This window comes from Amblyomma mixtum, chromosome 7 (genome assembly GCF_055824585.1).
Source record: "Amblyomma mixtum isolate Tamu chromosome 7, ASM5582458v1, whole genome shotgun sequence".
In the NCBI taxonomy this organism is placed as follows: domain Eukaryota; kingdom Metazoa; phylum Arthropoda; class Arachnida; order Ixodida; family Ixodidae; genus Amblyomma; species Amblyomma mixtum.
Genome location: NC_143018.1, coordinates 89,268,095 through 89,281,972, shown reverse-complemented (window position 1 = coordinate 89,281,972; position 13,878 = coordinate 89,268,095). Strand labels below are relative to the sequence as shown.

Here is a 13,878-nt window from a genome sequence, read left to right as displayed (position 1 = left end):
ATTTATTTATTTATTTATTTATTTATTTATTTATTTATTTATTTATTTATTTATTTATTTATTCATTCATTTTCAAATACTGCAGGCAGCAGTGCTGCCCAAGCAGGAAAGGGTTGCAGTAAGCAAATTTGAAAAGAACGCTCAAAAGTATTAAATTTAGTACATTCAGCAGTCAAAGCAGGCAAGCAGTTATTGACAACAAATTAGGAAGCAACGATCACGGGGATATTGCGCACCACTTCAATGACTACTTTCACAGTGTGTTTTCAAATTCCGGTGCTTATACATCCTTGTTTACCTCTGTGATGTAAATTTTATTTCATACCCTGGCGTAGTTTCAATGCTACTGAATTTAAAAACTAAATCATGATGTGGTCCCGACAACCATCCTAACGTGTTCCTGAAGCGATATGCTGAATATGTTGCAAAGTTTCTAGTTATTATATTTCGTATTTCATTACTTCATGGACGCCTACCGAGCGACTGGAAGATAGCCAGGGTTGTGCCAATACACAAGAAAGGTGACCGTGCATTATTACAAAATTACCGTCCAATATCGCTTACGTCATCATGTTGCAAACTAATCGAACATATTATTGCCAACCAGATTAAGGAATTTTTAGATGCGCACGCAGTCCTCTCTAATTTCCAGCACGGGTTTAGAAAAGGATACTCAACAATTACACAACTAGTGACAGTTATACATTCACTCGCTTCATGTCTTGATCAGAACGGCCAGATTGATGCAATATTTCTTGACTTCAGCAAAGCTTTCAACAGAGTTCCCCATGACAAACTGATATTAAAACTCAGACGCATTGGCCTCCCGGAAATTTTGATGATATGGATATCAAATTATTTAACCAATCGCTACCAATTTGTCGCAGTTAATGAGCAACAATCAGGTTGCCTTCCAGTCGGCTCTGGCGTGCCCCAAGGAAGTGTGCTGGGGCCATTATTATCTTAATTGTATATTAATGACATTACCACTGAACTTGACCCGAATGTGCAAATCAGGTTGTTTACAGATGATTGTGTGCTCTTTCATGAAATAACTTCAATTGACGACCAAATTCATCTTAACTCCTCTCTTGCTAAGAGTTTTGAATGGTGTGAAACGTGGGACATGAAACTTAACACTGATAAGACCGTCTTTCTTCGCTTCTCTCGCAAAAAAGCTCCGCTTTCTTTTAACTACAGGCTAGGTTCGTCGCCTTTGCTGGAAGAGACTAAATATAAGTATTTGGGTGTCACACTTACTAACACTTTATCATCGAATTTACATATCGATAACATCTGCTCTTCCGCACTTCGCAAACTATGCTTCTTAAGACATAAGCTTAAAACTTCTCCCCCTAGCGTAAAATTACTTGCTTACAATTCACTAATTATACCAAAACTCGAATACGCATGCGTTGTCTGGGACCCATTTATTAAACACAATATCACCCGCCTAGAAAAGGTACAGAGAAAAGCTGTAAGGTTTATTTATTCTAAATTTTCCCCGTATGACTCACCCTCTGAAATAATGCAGGTTAATGGTATTCAATGCCTTGCAGAACGAAGAAAAAATTTACGTTTGGAGTTTCTTTACTTGCTTTGGAAACAAGAATTAGGTATTAACCCGGCCCCATATCTGTCGCTTTCAACGTCGAGGTATACACGCCACCATCATCCTAATTCTCTGACGCCGTATTTTGCACGAACAGATTTATTCAAGTTTTCATTTTTTCCTCGCACAGTAACGGACTGGAATGATTCTTTATTGTCTTTCGCCACACTTTGATGTTTACTAACTTTGTTATTATTGCTTTGTTTGCCATTTTACCCACCTTGCTTGGACCTGTATAAGGTTTGCAGTATTGAATAAAGAAAGAAAGAAAGAAAGAGAGAAAGAAAGAAAGAAAGAAAGAAAGAAAGAGAGAAAGAAAGAAATAAATAAATAAAGAAAGAAAGAAAGAAAGAAAGAAAGGAAGAAAGAAAGAAAGAAAGAAAGAAAGAAAGAAAGAAAGAAAGAAAGAAAGAAAGAAAGAAAGAAAGAAAGAAAGAAAGAAAGAAAGAAAGAAAGAAAGAAAGAAAGAAAGAAAGAAAGAAAGAAAGAAAGAAAGAAAGAAAGAAAGAAAGAAAGAAAGAAAGAAAGAAAGAAACAGAAATGGCAAAATCAAAGTACGAGAAAAAGAGAGTTATCCTGGCGCTGTTCCGGCACCCGAACTGCCTCGTACAGCGGCATTTTTAATAATTAATAAACGAGCCGCTATAGCAAGTAGTAGTAGTACAAAACTTCATTCCGCAAAATGGGACGGGGTTAGGGGTTCGGGTCTTGAGCTGCGCGTGGTGCGGAGAGATAGCCACCCTCTACCACTCCACATGGGGCTGTCGGGCGAGCCCGATAGAGCCCCAAGTTACAAACCCGTCAGTCGAGTAGTGGGAGGAGCTTCTGTCCAGCACCGACCCGCAAGATCAGCTTGCGCTGGTTGAGCGGGCCGAGGAGGCAGCAAGAACCAATGGGAATCCGCTATAAAAAAAAAAAAAAAACTTCATCGTTGCAAAATTATATGCCGAGCAATTCCTCTGCCTGCCGCATCGGGGGCAGTTGTTCAAACGTTTGAGCCCACCCTATACAGGCACGCCAAGCAGGAAATCGGTATGAGCTGATGAAAAAGGCGGGATGATTGGCCGGCAGGGCAATGGACGAGGCAGAGTTTTAAACCGTCATAAGCGTATGGGGTCAGTTTGGGCTATCCATACTGATCATTCCATACATTCTGCCGTTTTATCGGATTCTTCACTTCCTATAGTCATCTGATATGACGCCTTCCTTAGCCGCGAGGACTATGCAAGCTGGTTGCATCCGGGACATCACACAATTCGCAGCTCGTCACTCGTCTGAGAACGCGTCTTCGGCCGACAGTTGACCGGTCGTCAATAGCCGAAGCCGCCCGAGAAACGACCATGAAAGTTTCTTTTTTTGGGGCCATCCAAGATGGCGAAGTATAGACGCGCTGACCCACAAAGCGTGCACTCAGTTCTGACCGCGGCGAATACGTTTGTCGGCCCCAGTTCTTTTATAGAACCCCCCGAGTCAACACGCCGAGCTCTCCTCCGAGCGGCGGGAAGCAATTTTCGCGCCTTTCTGCAAACACGACAGGCGTGTCGAAAGGCAAAGGCGCCTTTGCTTGTTCCACAGCGCGGCTAAACCCGGAACAGATTTCGGAGGCCATCAGTTCGTTCGGCAGCGAGGCTTCCTTCCGTGTTTACCAGGCAGAACCATTTCCGTGTTATAGCTTGCCAACACACACAGTCGCGCACATCGAAGATGCGTTCCTAAAAGAGAGAACCATGGCTTCCAGCTGCCGAGTTTTCAGCGTTGTCCTGGTAAAAACAGTAAAAAAGCTCGCAGGACTGTCACTCTTTCTGCGGAGCGAAGAAGCGACAATGGCAGTTCTTCCGTACACAGCTTCTCTCCAAGCACGTACAGCTTTACATATTTGCAGTACCGCGATTGTAGTATTGCACGTCTTTTTGTGCATGTACTTTGAATGTCTGCCATTGCTTGTGTGAATATCTTCTATCTGGACCTTTCACTAGCCGAGCTGGCTATGGGTCCAATCAAGTTTTGGTGTATTGGTTTCACAAAATAAAATGATGATGGTGAAAAAAAAGTGCCCGCTAGAAGGCTCAGCTAAATTACACCACCCTACAAGCGCCCACCTCTTACAAAATTTTTTTAGACAGTCTATAGACTTCTGTCTATAAGGTCTATAGACTCTCTACAGACAAATCCTATAGAGCAGTCTATAGGCAATACAAATGCTATACACAGTCTATAGACAATCTATAGATTTATGACCACACACTTTTAGTAGGCTTTTATCTATAGACAGGCTATAGACTATGAATAGACAAAAAATAAATATGTATAGACAGGCAATACAGTCCATAAGAAGTTTATAGACTATCTATAGACCATTTTTATAATTGACTCGAAGACTAAGTTCAATTACATCAACCTACAAGGCACTTACAAAAACTCCGAAGGGGCCATCAAGTAAATACTCTGCTACCACTACAAAATACCCGAGCTCTACCGAGAGATGCTAGAACGCGTACTTGGTACGCCAAGCGGCGTCGACTTGCCCCATATCACACCGCGCGCCGAGGCCGGCATTTTTCGAAGGCCTAACAGCGGGGGGACTCGCAGGCGGCAGTCCGCGACCACCAAGGTTCGCTAGAGAGCCTGCATGTCCCGCCCTCGCTGGAGTCCGCGCGCAGGGCAAGGACTTTCCATTTCTCGCGCGCGAAACACTCGCACGCGCAGCGCGTTCCGCGGCAACGCGCCAAGTCGAGATGGCCGCCACGAAAGAAGAGAAAGCCGTAGAGCTTCTAAGTATTACCTAGAGGGAAAGCTGGCGCCGCCGTCTATGCGAGTTTCATGAAGACCACTTAGGAATAAAAACATACCAATGCCTTTGCAATTGTGGCTGTGAACGAGAATGGTGACCACATCATCTCGGCAACAATCAAAACGAAATCCTCTGAGACGGCAGAAGAGGCGGCTATAGCCCTCGCCCTAGCGCATACCCAAGAGAGCATCATCCTCAGCGATTCCAAAATGGGTATCAATAATTTCGCAAAAGGGCGAATTACAAACACCTCCCTTAGGATCCTTAACGCAACCAAATTCTCACCAAATTATTCGGAATTGATATGGGTCCCAGCCCATTCGGGGAATCCGGGGAACGAGGCAGCCCACAATAAAGCCCGAGGTTTCGTCGACCGGGCAGTGGATGAGTCTGGCTCCCTGAATTTCACGAAGGACTCACCAATCATTGTAAACTAGAGAGGAGAATTTTCCCCCCTCCAGACAAAAGCCTGACTAAAGAACTAGAGGTTACGTGGCGTCGTCTACAGACGAGATCGATACGCACCCCTTAACTCCTCGCGCACATTTATCCAGATCTTTACAACCCAAACTGTAAACACTGTGGCCAGCGAGCCACCTCTGATCACATCCTGTGGGACTGCAAAATAGAGCCACCTCCGGGTGATCTAGTTACCGCTCCTTCTCTCGAGCGGTGGGAGACCGTGCTGGCTAGCTCTGACCCCAGAACGCAAGTTTTGGCGGTGGAGTGGGCTGACAAAGTCGTCGAAGGCTATGTACTCTCGGCCACTTAACGCGACCTCTTACCAAGCTCTTTCCGGTGAATAAAATGTTTTACAATCAGTAAATCATCCACCACGGGAATGCCGGGAATACAAGGTTTCGTGTTTGGCTTGGCTAGTGTTTGGCCGAACGCGTGGATTGTACAGTAAGGTCCAGTGTTAAAGGGAACATGCGATCGCTAGGCCTCCGCGCGTGGTGGAACGCTGCCGCCGAGAGCTTGTGGGCATTATCGACCCAACGTGCATGTACAGTAAACATGGTGTAGTTATATAGTTGAGGATTCGACGAAAACCCGTCCGGCGAGGGTAATTCAGCATATTGAAGAAGAAGAAGCCACAAAGCTTTTGTGGCTTTGTACGCAACACCTTAACTTCATAAGCAACAGCCCATCTCGTTTCATTTCCGTTGTGAACAAGGCACCCGTAGCGGTGCCGAAACGTCAATGTTTTTATGTTTTGTATGTTTTTATTTTCCTCTGTGACATCGCCGAGTGCCGTTTTCTTCAATATGCAAAGTAAACATGGTGGCTGGTCTTCCCGTGCATGCTCCTGATGCCGCCCATTCTCGCCGCATCTGGGCAGCACGGCTTGATGAAATGCGAAGGCCACGCCATCGCATGTTCCCTTTAACACTGGACCGTACTGTGCGTCGAAATTGGTAGCTTCGCCGCGATGCGGTCCTCTGTGCGCAGATTAAGTTATATCGATACGGCGTTTAGCACTTCTTCAGTAGATTTAACGCAAGTGCAAGTTCGGTGTTAGGCTGGTATAAATATTTTCACGGCATTTCTTCGAGGTATGACTCGTGAAGAGTCGTATTATTACGGATAAATTCACAGTTTAAGGCGAAAGCCTTTAATGGCTCATACTGTCGTCCGTTAACAAAGTGTGTTACACGCTTTTAACTCGGGAAACAAAAAAGATAGAAGAAAACCAATGCCTGCTTCAGATAGAGGAGGAAAAAATTAACCTAGAAACCATGTTTGATGACCGTAGGTTAATTAATTAATTAATTATAGGCTAAAATGTATAAATTGCATCGAAATAACGCGGACTTCGATATAGCCGCCACGGTGTGACGTCACATCCACTCGAAATCGCCACGGCATAGTGAAAATTTTCACAGAATGGTCGGGAAAACGTCGGATTTGTGTCAAATTAGATAGAAAAATGTGTAATTTATAGTAATTAACACTTAAAGTTCCCGAAAGATGTATAATTTGGGTGTCGTTATAACCACGGAAACGGGTGTGACGTCCCACCCAACGGAAGTCGTCACGGCACAGCGTCCTCGGCTTTCGCCTCTCAACACTTTAGTTGCCAAAGTGTCCTCGCAATTTTTATGCCTAAAAATAGCGAATTCAAGTAATAAACCTCATCCTCCCGGCATACTGCGCCTCTCTATGGTGGATGAAGTTTACCGCCGCCAAAGCTTTCCCTCTCGCAATATTAAGAAACTCTATGGAGAAAGCTGCTGGGCCTATCCGTCACATACGGCGTAGTCCGCTCGCCCGGCCCCGCTGATAAGTGGGCCGGCGCCAGCACTGAGCCGAGTGAGCGTGTCTACCGCCGGCGGCGTTGGCGCAGCGGCTAAAGCATCGCTCCCTGCGTTGCAGTAATCCTGACATAACTGGTTAGCGCGGGCGTTCACCGCCCAGTTGTGTTGCGTCGAGCAAGGTCGCTGCTGAGAACGGCCTTCCCTCCTCCTTTCCTATGCCACTTTGGGAGAGGAGGACATCATCTGGTTGCCAAGACCGCGCTTGTGGTGAAGGAGTTTACCTACCCACTTCGTACGGCGATCCGGTCCCTTTGCTAGCTAGGCCACCGCTGAGGTACGGGATGGGCGATTCTTTTAGGCGGGCTTTTGTCGAGCCAGCCTTGAGCGAAGCAGTTACACCGGTTTACTCATTCCTACTGTCCTGCTCTCTTGGTTTTACGCTACTACTACTACTACTACTACTGCTACTACTGCTACTACTACTACTACTACTACTACTACTACTACTACTACTACTACTACTACTACTATTGCTTCTGCTGCTACTGTTGCCACTGCACAAGCTCCTAATACTAATACTGCTACTCAAAAGAGGTGTTTGAAATATGATAATTGGAGAAGAGCTTCTTGTTGCTTGGCACGCCGCCTATTTTGGTAGCGGGGTGGTTAGCTACTAAATCACCAGGCAGGTTTAGTTTTCCGTTGTAGTAGCGCCTGTAGTGTCTCCCCTCTTGTTCTGTGTTCTCTGTCTAAGTTTGCGCTGTTGTTCCACCATGAATTCACACCAACTAGCCCAAACGTCTGTTCTGCTTAGTTCTCCGTTGCTTCCTGGAGTAGTTTCGAGTTCGAGCCAGAAGTAATGCAGCACGTTGCGGAGTACTCACGCTTGAGGACATCGAAGTTAAGCGCTTCCAACCAGTGCTAGAAGTATTTTTTCCGGCGGCCACACTGGTGGTGGTGAAAACATTTATTAGGAAGGGACAGGAGGTATGTTTGGATCAGCCCGTAAGGGACCGATCCTTACTCGGGATCACACGACCGCGTGGGGACCTTAACCTCCGGTACAGGGCACCGTGCCGAAGCAGAATTACGCTATAATAAAGGAGTAATTACTCATTGGTATCCACCCAAGTGCAGCCATGTGGCTATAAAGGAAAGCTATACAGATTTCTCAAAAATTTCGCAGTTAAAGAAAAATTCGTCCTGGTTCGGGTTCGAACCCGGCACTACCACTTCACCGGAGCAGTCGCTCTACCGACTGAGCTAACCGGGACGACAAGCCGGGGCGAGAGAGAATTGATTAATAACTCGAAGACGGAGCTGTGTTGGTCAAATGTTTAGGGGAGCTTTCCTTTGTAGCAGCATGGGTGCGCTTGGGTGGATTCCAATGAGTAATTACTCCCTCGTAACAAATGTACTCCACCTTGTGGGATTCCCCTAAACATTGAAAAAGGTTGGGCGAGTTCGTACATATTCACCATTCACAAAAGCGCTGAAAACACGGACAAAAGGGGAGAATAGACAAAACAAGCGCTGAACTCAACTGAAATTTATTACGGGAAGGGAAGTGTATATATACATCATCGTAAAAAAAAAAAAAACACACGCGGAACGGGCATACAAGGCGTGAACAAATGCGCACGTGTCCAACAACAAAAACAACACTCTAGCCAGAGGAAGATAACACTGGACGCGTCCTAAATCGCGGCATCAGTCAAGATGGCCACTCTTGATGTAATCAAGTTCATTCTGTGACACCACTACAGAAGGCCGACTGACGCAAGTGTTTCCAGAATTATGCATGTGGGAGCCTGTCACATGCATGCCAACTTGGCGTTGTGCGCTGCTGCGGAGAAGCTTGAAGGGCGTGACGATTTTAATCTGTAATTTCGTCACCATTTCAAATGCTAGCCCAAAAAGACTTCGCATGCTTTACCTACAAGTTTGACAGATTATACTCTTTTAAGCTCGTCGATTTCTAAAACGTATACAGTTGCCCTTTCTATTAAGAGGTTCTTGAAGAAGAAGTTAAGACGTTCTCTTAAGCTTGTTGTGGTTGCCGCTTCACTTATCGTTTGCTCTTCAACCACTGAATCACGGCGTACCAGCGATAGAACTTTCCACAAACATTGACGGGAGCAGCGCGGCTGCTACACTTCCGATGGTATAACGTGAGCGCGAAAATTCTCTTGCACTTATGGAGCGCGCTGGAAAACAATTTTGTCACAGCTCGCGTGCTCTATTTCACTTTGGTGCACCTGTATTCAGGCGAAAGCCTTTAGTTGCTCATACGTACTGTCGTCTGTTAACAAAGTGTGTCACACGCGTTTAACTCGGGAACTGAAAACGATAGAAGAAAACAAATGGTTGCTTCAGACAGAGGAGAAAAAAAATGAACCTTGAAGCCAAGTTTCATCACTGTAGAATAATTAGGTAATTAATTGAAGGCAAGAATGTTAAAGTTGCATCGAAATAGCGCGGACGTCGATGTAGCTACGGGGACGGTGGGACGTCACATCCACCGGAAGTAGTCACGGCATAGTGGAAATTGTCACAGAATGGTCGGTAAAACGTCGGATTTGTGTCAAATTGTATGGAGAAATGTGTGATTAAGTGTAATTAACATTCAAAATCCCCGAAAGATGCACAGACAGAGAGACAGAGAGAGAGAGAGAGAGGGAAAGGCAGGGATGGAAAGATGTACAGTCTTTGACAAAAGTGACCAGGCTGCATGGTCTGCTTCTCATTCGTATAACAGAGCCCTCACGGCTTCCCTAAAGATGAAAAAGTTCTTTGAAGGTGAGAACAGGGGTTCTACATACCATACAGAGATTTAGAGCTTGAGGGCTGGCATAATAACTTTAATATACAACTATGAAGAAAAACGCGCAGCCTGGTTACTTTTGACAAAGGCGGTACAATTTGGGTACGGATATAGCCGCGGGAACGGTATGACGTCATATCCACCGGAAGTAGTCACGGCATAGTGTCCTCGGCTTTCGCCTCTCAACACTTTAGTTGCCAAAGTGTCCACGCAATTTTTTTGGCTTCCGAGTGAAACAATTTTTTTGTTTTTCACTTGCGATAGTGGTAAACGAGACAGCTTGAAAAGATAATCCGTGCCCTTCCTCTTCACCGACTGCAGGAACAACGCAACGCTGGTCGAGGTGCAGCGGGCAGTCTCCAAGCTGGACCTGAACGAGTTGGAGCCCATAGCGACGCGCAAGGAGCTCTGCGGCCGTCTCTACCCGTCCAAGTGCGATCCGGCCCACCCGTACCGCTCCCTGGACGGATCCTGCAACAACCTGGCCAACCCCAGCTGGGGAAAGGCGCTCAGCTGCCACTCACGCATAGCGCCGGCCGTCTACGGAGATGGTGAGGACGCCAGCCAGCGGTGCGGCCCATAGTGCGTGGCGTATAGAGAGTTTTAGCGAACCGTTGCTGTATATCGGAACCAGCTGTCGCCAAACGCGCATGCGCTATCGGTGGCTGGCGTTAGCTGTAGCCTCGTACGCTGTAAGATAGATAAAAGCGGCGTTTACATGACGGGTTTGAGTCGAGGAGTTGAGTTCAAAACCGGTTACTGGGTTCATGTAAACACGGCAGAGTTGGGTCCGTGAGTCGAGGGACCGAGTCCAGTCAACTCCGCGGCAGGGGGTAGGTTGACTCGCTCGATCCCAACAGCAGATGGCATGTAAACCGGATCGAGTCGAAGTTCGGGTTAACGAAAGGGGAGATGAAAAACGCAAACTTGTCTTTCGCTTGAGCCGTCGCGCCTCCAAGACAGCGGTGCCGTGCCGCAATCTTGGAGGCTGCCACTGCCCTCTCCCGCTGCGCTGTTCGAAGCGTCGCTGCAGTTGAACCGGTCTCAACTCGCTAAAACCGAGTTCATGCAAACATGCAGTGGTCGAGTTGGGATGACCTTACACAACTCGATCCCCTGACTCGGCTCGCCGCTGTCGGGTTCATGTAAATGAGGCTACAGAGAGGGGGGAAAGGCAGGGATGTTAACCAGAAAGGTTTCCGGTTGGCTACCCTGCACTCCGGAGGGAATGAGGGGATTAAAGATGTAAGAGAGAAGGAAGGGGAAACACAGTCATAATCTGTCTATCAAGGCAGTCTCTCGCAAGAAACAAAACAGTGCCCTGTAAGCCCTGATGGCAGCCGACTGTTGTGGCCCCCGACCGAGCATCTTGGCCTCTGTGAAAGGGCGGGACTGTACGCTGTAACGGAAGGGTACACTCTGTTACGCATGAAATTAGGGCAGCTCCATGTATAATACTTGCTCGCTACAGGTCAGGGGCGGATTCGAGGGCCCCTCTTGGATGAGCTGGTTTAGAAGGGGGGGGGGGGCTTATATGAATCATGTATTTCTCTCCTGGACTTTTTTCATTGCGCAATTGGGTTCGGAATGCTTTTCCAATGTAAAATTTCTCGCTTACGAGACTGGAGAGGGGGGGGCAGCTAAAATCCGCCCCTTCTGCTTGTTAACGACTTGGTTTTGACGCTTCTTTACACTCTGTTTGATGGTTTCCCTTCTCTGAATACTGTCGCTTTGAAACTGAACTGACAGCTGTATAGGAGAGATCACAGGGCCAACAGCAGGGCCACAGGTAGCAGATGCGCAGCAATTTCTTAACAAAAGCGAAAACAGAGCATAAAGGGAACCGCAAATGGTAGCGCGATCACTGTTTGTCGCACCAGAAAAAGCGGCCATGGAAAGAAATAAACTATGTCAAACAACAAAAGCATGCCCTTATGTGCAACTGGATTGTTCAGGTCTAGTACACACCGTCCACAAGAGGTAGCGTCGTCTAAGGATGCCAGTTAAGTGGTTCAACCTGCATTCCCGTATTAGGTAAAATCTAGTAAATTTTCACTAATGGCGCCTTGCGATAAAAAAATATCGCAGTGCAGTTGTCATGCGAAAGAAATTAGCAATATAAAATAGCGCATGCACCAAATGAAATTTGCGAGAATTTCTCCTAGCAACGCATTTTAAGTTATCAAGGACAAAGTGTTGTGAACTATTCTGAAATTAATATATATGTAAGATATAATTAATATATATGTTATATGTAACGGGCAAGATTAAAAAATCGGCGGAGAAGGCAGCAAGTTATCGCCACACAACTTCTGCGACGCAAGGTGGAGAATATTACACAACCGTCTGCCCTCGGGCTCAAGAAGCCGTGGATATAAAAATCCGCCAGCTTTCGCCACCTCCGCACAGAATGCGAGTCGTGGAAAAGCGATAAATGAATCCTGGCACAGAAAGTTTCTGAGTCTAGCCCAGAAGGTAAACTTTCGAAACGCGGAGAGTTGCTCAACCGCTGTCGCAACACCTTTAAACGCTCCTTCATCAGCTTCGGTGGGTGGTACTCGGAGGAAAGATTTAGCTCTCAAGTGTTCTGTCTCTCCGTTTCGATTATGCGCTGTCCAAGCAGCTTTTTTCCTCCTACTGAAAACATGCATTACTGGATGCGGTTACAGGGATTCCTGGACAATCTAATGACTGTGCATCCGCGGTCGCGCCGAAGCCACAGTCATTGCCATTTTCCGATCGCGAAGTAATTCTTCTTCTTCAAGGTGCGCACAACCCTTCGCACAAGGTCGCAAGGGTCGCACAACTCTTCGCGCCACGACCATTGCCATCTCGATTCCGTTCGAGACCTTGGCCGAGAGCCAAGTGGCTCAAGACCACGTTCCGCAAAGTGCACCTTCAATGTCCCGGAGAGACGGCAAAGGTTGAAAAAGATCCGTATCATTCAAACGGAGGGGGGGGGGGGAACGGTGGAGAGAGGGACACATGTCTTTGAGGAGCACGCCGTAATAGCACACAGCAGAATTCCAAACATACGCGACTCTCAAAGGAGGCGCGTGAAAGGATGATAACGGCTCAAAGAAGGACGGGCGAGGAGGAGTAAACAACCGTGGGAAGGGGGAGAGGGAAGGGGGAGAGGGAAGGGGGGATAGTGGTCCTGGCGGGCGGAGTTCAGAGAGTGGACGTGTGGCGACTCTGTGCCACTGCACTCGACCAGCGAGTGGTAGGTGGGTACGTGCCTGACAAGGTCACCCCGTGTTGCATGTTAGCTGTGTGTGGCGGCCTTGGTGTCCTGTTAGCTCTCCATTACTTCGGTTAAGAGAGGGACCTGCGCAATTAACGGTATTTAAGTTAGCGAAACTAGACTGTCCCTGGGTTTATAACCATAGCGCGACGAACGGAAGGTAGAACAAAGGAAGTCGCAGGGACAAAGCGCTGTGTTGTGTCCCTGTGTGTTGCTTTCTTGTGTGTCGCGTTCGTCGCGCTATGGTTATGTAATACCGTCAACAACTCGCTCGACAACTTGCCTTACCCTGGGTTCACTTCTGATTGCGAGCGCTGACCGTGCTTGTGTCGGGCTGATTTTATGAAGGGCAGGTGAGGAATGTCCAGCGGTTGTTTTGTCTCAGCTTCTAGAAACAACATGTTTCTATACGGCAAAGGTGTCTGGAATGGGAGGTGCCAACTGTTTGGCTTCAGTAAGAGTGTTACGGCTTTTAAATGCCATTGAAACGAACTGTGCTCTCGAACGCCCTGATAGGACGAGAGAACCCAGCGGCCACGCAGATGCTTCCTTCTACAAAGCGCGAAATATTCAAAGTTACGGTCTTGGTTTTTAATTGCAGACTTATTTTTTAGCTACTCTTGGTGAGCTGAAAGGAGACAGGGGATTAATTTCATCGACTGCCCAGCAAGAAGCATTCTAATTAGTTGCAAAGGCGCTCTCTATTCCCAATTGTTCTTATTGTTCCAGCTTGCCCGCCTTGCGTTAGTCAGCGATGCAGTAGAAAAGTTTGAAGTTGCCAACGAATGAATCCCTTTTCTTAGCTACTACCCGTATTTCTTTTATCTGTTTTCTTTTTATGCTCCCAGCTTTCACCCTACATCCGGTGTATTGTGTGCCCTCCGCAGACACCAGCCGCCATAGCTGTTAGCCGCGGGGGGTTTTTACCCTTTTTGGTCAAAAAAAAAGGCTAACGACCCTCGTTCTTGTGCACGTGCCTTTCCGTCCATTTGCCCATGCTACTGCTGTACTCTCCACCGCCCATCATAGCGTGAGAACGACCGTACAAGGCTTTAAGAACGGCAGGTCGCTGCAACGCGTGACGGGACATCAAAGAAAAAGAAAGCATGATAATAACAGTAGAGTAGGGGTTGCAGACGCCGGCAGCTC

At 47.0% G+C, this 13,878-nt stretch overlaps 1 pseudogene across 1 annotated transcript in view; it reads left to right on the top strand.

The window, feature by feature from the left end:
- The window catches only part of LOC149336780 (salivary peroxidase/catechol oxidase-like), a 134,793-nt pseudogene that overhangs the window by 22,672 nt on the left and 98,243 nt on the right, over positions 1-13,878 (top strand). Inside the window, exon 2 of the transcript XR_016284322.1 lies at positions 9,807-10,036. The product of XR_016284322.1 is annotated as a salivary peroxidase/catechol oxidase-like (transcript). The remainder of the gene's footprint in view (positions 1-9,806; positions 10,037-13,878) is intronic.